This window comes from Taudactylus pleione, unplaced genomic scaffold (genome assembly GCF_031769625.1).
Source record: "Taudactylus pleione unplaced genomic scaffold, aTauple2 ptg000050l, whole genome shotgun sequence".
NCBI classification, from domain to species: Eukaryota; Metazoa; Chordata; class Amphibia; order Anura; family Myobatrachidae; genus Taudactylus; species Taudactylus pleione.
In genome coordinates this window covers 1,047,846-1,055,000 of record NW_028284452.1, presented here as the reverse complement: position 1 = coordinate 1,055,000, position 7,155 = coordinate 1,047,846, and the positions used below count along the sequence as shown (strand labels likewise).

At 39.7% G+C, this 7,155-nt stretch overlaps 14 non-coding genes across 14 annotated transcripts; all 14 read right to left on the bottom strand.

Moving 5' to 3' along the window:
• Nucleotides 1-79: 79 nt before the first annotated feature.
• Nucleotides 80-152, bottom strand: TRNAV-CAC (transfer RNA valine (anticodon CAC)). Its single transcript has one exon. It is a non-coding gene; the product is annotated as a tRNA-Val (tRNA).
• An 80-nt stretch (nucleotides 153-232) lies between these two features.
• On the bottom strand, nucleotides 233-305 carry TRNAV-CAC (transfer RNA valine (anticodon CAC)). The gene has a single exon. It is a non-coding gene; the product is annotated as a tRNA-Val (tRNA).
• Nucleotides 306-538: 233 nt separating this feature from the next.
• Nucleotides 539-611, bottom strand: TRNAV-CAC (transfer RNA valine (anticodon CAC)). Its single transcript has one exon. It is a non-coding gene; the product is annotated as a tRNA-Val (tRNA).
• A 117-nt stretch (nucleotides 612-728) lies between these two features.
• On the bottom strand, nucleotides 729-801 carry TRNAV-AAC (transfer RNA valine (anticodon AAC)). The gene has a single exon. It is a non-coding gene; the product is annotated as a tRNA-Val (tRNA).
• A 345-nt stretch (nucleotides 802-1,146) lies between these two features.
• On the bottom strand, nucleotides 1,147-1,219 carry TRNAV-CAC (transfer RNA valine (anticodon CAC)). The gene has a single exon. It is a non-coding gene; the product is annotated as a tRNA-Val (tRNA).
• A 912-nt stretch (nucleotides 1,220-2,131) lies between these two features.
• TRNAV-AAC (transfer RNA valine (anticodon AAC)) lies at nucleotides 2,132-2,204 on the bottom strand. Its single transcript has one exon. It is a non-coding gene; the product is annotated as a tRNA-Val (tRNA).
• Nucleotides 2,205-2,436: 232 nt separating this feature from the next.
• On the bottom strand, nucleotides 2,437-2,509 carry TRNAV-CAC (transfer RNA valine (anticodon CAC)). The gene has a single exon. It is a non-coding gene; the product is annotated as a tRNA-Val (tRNA).
• An 80-nt stretch (nucleotides 2,510-2,589) lies between these two features.
• On the bottom strand, nucleotides 2,590-2,662 carry TRNAV-CAC (transfer RNA valine (anticodon CAC)). Its single transcript has one exon. It is a non-coding gene; the product is annotated as a tRNA-Val (tRNA).
• A 215-nt stretch (nucleotides 2,663-2,877) lies between these two features.
• TRNAV-CAC (transfer RNA valine (anticodon CAC)) lies at nucleotides 2,878-2,950 on the bottom strand. Its single transcript has one exon. It is a non-coding gene; the product is annotated as a tRNA-Val (tRNA).
• A 759-nt stretch (nucleotides 2,951-3,709) lies between these two features.
• Nucleotides 3,710-3,782, bottom strand: TRNAV-UAC (transfer RNA valine (anticodon UAC)). Its single transcript has one exon. It is a non-coding gene; the product is annotated as a tRNA-Val (tRNA).
• Nucleotides 3,783-4,416: 634 nt separating this feature from the next.
• TRNAV-CAC (transfer RNA valine (anticodon CAC)) lies at nucleotides 4,417-4,489 on the bottom strand. Its single transcript has one exon. It is a non-coding gene; the product is annotated as a tRNA-Val (tRNA).
• Nucleotides 4,490-6,124: 1,635 nt separating this feature from the next.
• TRNAV-CAC (transfer RNA valine (anticodon CAC)) lies at nucleotides 6,125-6,197 on the bottom strand. Its single transcript has one exon. It is a non-coding gene; the product is annotated as a tRNA-Val (tRNA).
• Nucleotides 6,198-6,314: 117 nt separating this feature from the next.
• Nucleotides 6,315-6,387, bottom strand: TRNAV-AAC (transfer RNA valine (anticodon AAC)). Its single transcript has one exon. It is a non-coding gene; the product is annotated as a tRNA-Val (tRNA).
• Nucleotides 6,388-6,963: 576 nt separating this feature from the next.
• Nucleotides 6,964-7,036, bottom strand: TRNAV-AAC (transfer RNA valine (anticodon AAC)). The gene has a single exon. It is a non-coding gene; the product is annotated as a tRNA-Val (tRNA).
• Nucleotides 7,037-7,155: the final 119 nt, after the last annotated feature.

Genomic DNA, 7,155 nt, shown 5'->3' with positions numbered 1-7,155 from the left:
CCACTACACTACAGAAACTGCCTCTTGGGGAATGGAAAAGAATTAAACAGAATACTCTTAAAATCATAACGTAAAAGATTGTTTCTGCCCAGTTTCGAACTGGGGACCTTTCGCGTGTGAGGCGAACGTGATAACCACTACACTACAGAAACTGCCTCTGCGGGGATGGAAAAGTATTGCACCTGGAAGAGCCATAGTAACAGAATACTCTTAAAATCATAACGTAAAAGATTGTTTCTGCCCAGTTTCGAACTGGGGACCTTTCGCGTGTGAGGCGAACGTGATAACCACTACACTACAGAAACTGCCTCTGCGGGGATGGAAAAGTATTGAACCTGGAAGACGCATAGTAACAGTATCCTCATAAAATCATAACGTAAAAGTATGTTTCTACCCACTTTCAAACTGGGGACCTTTCGCGTCTGAGGCGAATGTGATAACCACTACACTACAGAAACTGCCTCTGTGGGTACGGAAAAGTATTGAACCTGGAAGAGCCATAGTAACAGAATACTCTAAAAATCATAACGTAAAAGTATGTTTCTGCCCAGTTTCGAACTGGGGACCTTTTGCGTGTGAGGCGAACGTGATAACCACTACACTACAGAAACTGCCTCTTGGTGAACTGAAAAGAATTAAACTCGGAAGGGCAATTTGCATATGGGCTTTCAAAAATATTTTTTCTGCTAATAGTAACAGAAAAATCCTAAAATCATAAATAAAAAAAAAGTTTCAGCCCAGTTTCAAACTGGGGACCTTCCGCGTGTTAGGCGAACATGATAACCACTACACTACAGAAACTGTCTCTGTGGTGACGGAAAAGTATTGAAAGTAAAAGTATGTTTCTGCCCACTTTCAAACTGGGGACCTTTCGCGTGTGAGGCGAACGTGATAACCACTACACTACAGAAACTGCCTCTGCGGGGACAGAAAAGTATTGAACCTGGAAGACCCATAGTAACAGTATCCTCATAAAATCATAAAGTAAAAGTATGTTTCTGCACACTTTAAAACTGGGGACCTTTCGCTTCTGAGGCGAATGTGATAACCACTACACTACAGAAACTGCCTCTGTGGGTACGGAAAAGTATTGCACCTGGAAGAGCCATAGTAACAGAATACTCTTAAAATCATAACGTAAAAGAATGTTTCTGCCCAGTTTCGAACTGGGGACCTTTCGCTTGTGAGGCGAACGTGATAACCACTACACTACAGAAACTGCATCTGCGGGGATGGAAAAGTATTGAACCTGGAAGACCCATAGTAACAGTATCCTCATAAAATCATAAAGTAAAAGTATGTTTCTGCACACTTTAAAACTGGGGACCTTTCGCTTCTGAGGCGAATGTGATAACCACTACACTACAGAAACTACCTCTGTGGGTACGGAAAAGTATTGAACCTGGAAGACCCATAGTAACAGAATCCTCAAAAAATCATAAAGTAAAAGTATGTTTCTGCCCACTTTCAAACTGAGGACCTTTCGCATATGAGATGAACGTGATAACCACTACACTACAGAAACAGCCTCTTGTGGAGTGGCAAAGTATTGAACCTGGAAGAGCCATAGTAACAGAATACTCTTAAAATCATAATGTAAAAGTATGTTTCTGCCCCACTTTCAAATTGAGGATCTTTCGCATATGAGATGAACGTGATAACCTCTACACTACAGATACTGCCTCTTGGGGAATGGAAAAGAATTAAACCTGGAAGTGCAATTTGCATATGGGCTTTCAAAAATATTTTTTCTGCTAATAGTAACAGAAAAATCCTAAATAAAAAGAAATTTTCTGCCCAGTTTCAAACTGGGAACTTTTTGAGTGTTAGGCGAACGTGATAACCACTACACTACAGAACCTGCGTCTGTGCCAACGGAAAAGTATTGAACCTGGAAGAGCCATAGTAACAGAATACTAATAAAATCATAATGTAAAAGTATGTTTCTGCCTACTTTCAAACTGAGGACCTTTCGCATATGAGATGAATGTGATAACCACTACACTACAAAAACTACCTCTTGGGGAACGGAAAAGAGTTAAACTTGGAAGTGCAACTTGCATATGGGCTTTCAAAAATATTTTTTCTGCTACTAGTAACAGAAAAATCCTAAAATCATAAATATTAAAAATGTATCTGCCCAGTTTCGAACTGGGGACCTTTCGCGTGTTAGGCGAATGTGATAACCACTACACTACAGAAACTGCATCTTTGGAGATGGAAAAGTATTGAACCTGGAAGACCCATAGTAACAGAATCCTCATAAAATCATAAAGTAAAAGTATGTTTTTGCCCACTTTCAAACTGGGGACTTTTTGTGTGTTAGGCTAATGTGATAACCACTACACTACAGAAACTGCCTCTGTGGGGACGGAAAGTATTGAACCTGGAAGAGCAATAGTAACAGAATACTCTTAAAATCATAACGTAAAAGTATGTTTCTGCCCAGTTTCGAACTGGAGACCTTTTGCGTGTGAGGCAAACGTGATAACCACTACACTACAGAAACTTCCTCTGTGAGAACCGAAAAGTATTGCACCTGGAAGAGCCATAGTAACAGAATACTCTTAAAATCATAACATAAAAGTATGTTTCTGCCCAGTTTCGAACTGGGGACCTTTCGCGTGTGAGGCGAACCTGATAACCACTACACTACAGAAACAGCCTCTTGTGGAGTGGCAAAGTATTGAACCTGGAAGAGCCATAGTAACAGAATACTCTTAAAATCAAAATGTAAAAGTATGTTTCTGCCCCACTTTCAAACTGAGGATCTTTCGCATATGAGATGAACGTGATAACCACTACACTACAGAAACTGCCTCTTGGGGAATGGAAAAGAATTAAACAGAATACTCTTAAAATCATAACGTAAAAGATTGTTTCTGCCCAGTTTCGAACTGGGGACCTTTCGCGTGTGAGGCGAACGTGATAACCACTACACTACAGAACCTGCCTCTGTGTGGATGGAAAAGTATTGCACCTGGAAGAGCCATAGTAACAGAATACTCTTAAAATCATAACGTAAAAGATTGTTTCTGCCCAGTTTCGAACTGGGGACCTTTCGCATATGAGATGAACGTGATAACCACTACACTACAGAAACAGCCTCTTGTGGAGTGGAAAAGTATTGAACCTGGAAGAGCCATAGTAACAGAATACTCTTAAAATCATAATGTAAAAGTATGTTTCTGCCCCACTTTCAAACTGAGGATCTTTCGCATATGAGATGAACGTGATAACCACTACACTACAGAAACTGCCTCTTGGGGAATGGAAAAGAATTAAACCTGGAAGTGCAATTTGCATATGGGCTTTCAAAAATATTTTTTCTGCTAATAGTAACAGAAAAATCATAAATAAAAAGAAATTTTCTGCCCAGTTTCAAACTGGGATCTTTTTGAGTGTTAGGCGAACGTGATAACCACTACACTACAGAAACTGCGTCTGTGCCAACGGAAAAGTATTGAACCTGGAAGAGCCATAGTAACAGAATACTAATAAAATCATAATGTAAAAGTATGTTTCTGTCTACTTTCAAACTGAGGACCTTTCGCATATGAGATGAATATGATAACCACTACACTACAAAAACTGCCTCTTGGAGAACTGAAAAGATTTAAACTCGGAAGTGCAATTTGCATATGGGCTTTCAAATATATTTTTTCTGCTAATAGTAACAAAAAAATCCTAAAATCATAAATAAATAAAAAGTTTCTGCCCAGCTTCAAACTGGGGACCTTTCGCGTGTAAGGCGAACGTGATAACCACTACACTACAGAGACTGCCTCTGCGGGGACGGAAAAGTATTGAAAGTAAAAGTATGTTTCTGCCCACTTTCAAACTGGGGACCTTTCGCGTGATAGGCGATTGTGATTACCACTACACTACAGAAACTGCCTCTGTGGGGACGGAAAAGTATTGAACCTGGAAGAGCCATAGTAACAGAATACTAATAAAATCATAAAGTAAAAGTATGTTTCTGCCTACTTTCAAACTGAGGACCTTTCGCATATGAGATGAATGTGATAACCACTACACTACAGAAACTGCCTCTGTGGGTACGGAAAAGTATTGAACCTGGAAGAGCCATAGTAACAGAATACTCTTAAAATCATAACGTAAAAGTATGTTTCTGCCCAGTTTCAAACTGGTGAACTTTCGCGTGTGAGGCGAACGTGATAACCACTACACTACAGAAACTGCCTCTGCGAACCTGGAAGACCCATAGTAACAGTATCCTCATAAAAACATAAAGTAAAAGTATGTTTCTGCCCACTTTCAAACTGGGGACCTTTCGCTTGTTTGGCGAATGTGATAACCACTACACTATAGAAACTGCCTCTGTGGGTATGGAAAAGTATTGAACCTGGAAGAGCCATAGTAACAGAATACTCTTAAAATCATAATGTAAAAGTATGTTTCTGCCCAGTTTCGAACTGGGGACCTTTCGCGTGTGAGGCAAACGTGATAACCACTACACTACAGAAACTGCCTCTGCAGGGATGGAAAAATATTGAACCTGGAAGATCCATAGTAACAGAATCCTCAAAAAATCATACAGTAAAAGTATGTTTCTGCCCACTTTCAAACTGAGGACCTTTCGCATATGAGATGAACGTGATAACCACTACACTACAGAAACAGCCTCTTGTGGAGTGGCAAAGTATTGAACCTGGAAGAGCCATAGTAACAGAATACACTTAAAATCATAATGTAAAAGTATGTTTCTGCCCCACTTTCAAACTGAGGATCTTTCGCATATGAGATGAACGTGATAACCACAACACTACAGAAACTGCCTCTTGGGGAATGGAAAAGAATTAAACCAGGAAGTGCAATTTGCATATGGGCTTTCAAAAATATTTTTTCTGCTAATAGTAACAGAAAAATCCTAAATAAAAATAAATTTTCAGCCCAGTTTCAAACTGGGATCTTTTTGCGTGTTAGGCGAATGTGATAACCACTACACTACAGAAACTGCGTCTGTGCCAACGGAAAAGTATTGAAACTGGAAGAGCCATAGTAACAGAATACTAATAAAATCATAAAGTAAAAGTATGTTTCTGCCTACTTTCAAACAGAGGACCTTTCGCTTATGAGATGAATATGATAACCACTACACTACAAAAACTGCCTCTTGGAGAACTGAAAAGAATTAAACTCGGAAGTGCAATTTGCATATGGGCTTTCAAAAATATTTTTTCTGCTAATAGTAACAGAAAAATCCTAAAATCATAAATAAAAAAAAAGTTTCTGCCCAGTTTCAAACTGGGGACCTTTCGCGTGTGAGGCGAACGTGATAAACACTACACTACAGAAACTGCCTCTGCGGGGATGGAAAAGTATTGAAAGTAAAAGTATGTTTCTGCCCACTTTCAAACTGGGGACCTTTCGCGTGTTAGGCGATTGTGATAACCACTACACTACAGAATCTGCCTCTGTGGGGATGGAAAAGTATTGAACCTGGAAGAGCCATAGTAACAGAATACTCTTAAAATCATAACGTAAAAGAATGTTTCTGCCCAGTTTCAAACTGGGGACCTTTCGCGTCTGAGGCGAATGTGATAACAACTACACTACAGAAACTGCCTCTGCAGGAATGGAAAAGTATTGCACCTGGAAGAGCAATAGTAACAGAATACTCTTAAAATCATAACATAAAAGTATGTGTCTGCCCAGTTTCGAACTGGGGACCTTTCGCGTGTTAGGCGATTGTGATAACCACTACACTACAGAAATTGCCTCTGTGGGGGCGGAAAAGTATTGAACCTGGAAGAGCCATAGTAACAGAATACTCTTAAAATCATAACGTAAAAGAATGCTTCTGCCCAGTTTCAAACTGGGGACCTTTCACGTCTGAGGCGAATGTGATAACCACTACACTACAGAAACTGCCTCTGTGGGTAGGGAAAAGTATTGAACCTGGAAGAGCCATAGTAACAGAATACTCTTAAAATCATAATGTAAAAGTATGTTTCTGCCCTCTTCGAACTGGGGACCTTTCGCGTGTGAGGCGAACGTGATAACCACTACACTACAGAAACTGCCTCTGCAGGAACAGAAAAGTATTGCACCTGGAAGAGCCATAGTAACAGAATACTCTTAAAATCATAACATAAAAGTATGTTTCTGCCCAGTTTCGAACTGGGGACCTTTCGCGTGTGAGACGAATGTGATATCCACTACACTACAGAAACTGCCTCTTGGGGAACGGAAAAGAATTAAACTTAGAAGTGCAATTTGCATATGGGCTTTCAAAAATATTTTTTCTGCTAATAGTAACAGAAAAATCCTAAAATCATAAATAAAAAAAAAGTTTCAGCCCAGTTTCAAACTGGGGACCTTTCACGTGTTAGGCGAACGTGATAACCACTACACTACAGAAACTGTTTCTGTGGGTACGGAAAAGTATTGAACCTGGAAGAGCCATAGTAAAAGAATACTCATAAAATCATAAAGTAAAAGTATGTTTTTGCCCACTTTCAAACTGGGGACCTTTCGCGTGTTAGGCGAATGTGATAACCACTACACTACAGAAACTGCCTCTGTGGGTACGGAAAAGTATTGAACCTGGAAGAGCCATAGTAACAGAATACTCTTAAAATCATAACGTAAAAGTATGTTTCTGCCCAGTTTCGAACTGGGGACCTTTCGCGTGTGAGGCAAACGTGATAACCACTACACTAGAGAAACTGCTTCTGCAAAGACGGAAAAGTATTGAACCTGGAAGACCCATAGTAACAGAATCCTCATAAAATCATAAAGTAACAGTATGTTTCTGCCTACTTTCAAGCTGAGGACCTTTCGCATATGAGATGAATGTGATAACCACTACACTTCAAAAACTGCCTCTTGGGGAACGGAAAAGAATTAAACTTGGAAGTGCAATTTGCATATGGGCTTTCAAAAATATTTTTTCTGCTACTAGTAACAGAAAAATCCTAAAATCATAAATAAAAAAAATGTATCTGCCCAGTTTCGAACTGGGGACCTTTCGCGTGTTAGACGAACGTGATAACCACTACACTACAGAAACTGCCTCTGCTGAGATGGAAAAGTATTCAACCTGGAAGACCCATAGTAACAGTATCCTCATAAAATCATAAAGTAAGAGTATGTTTCTGCCCACTTTCAAACTGGGGACCTTTTGTGTCT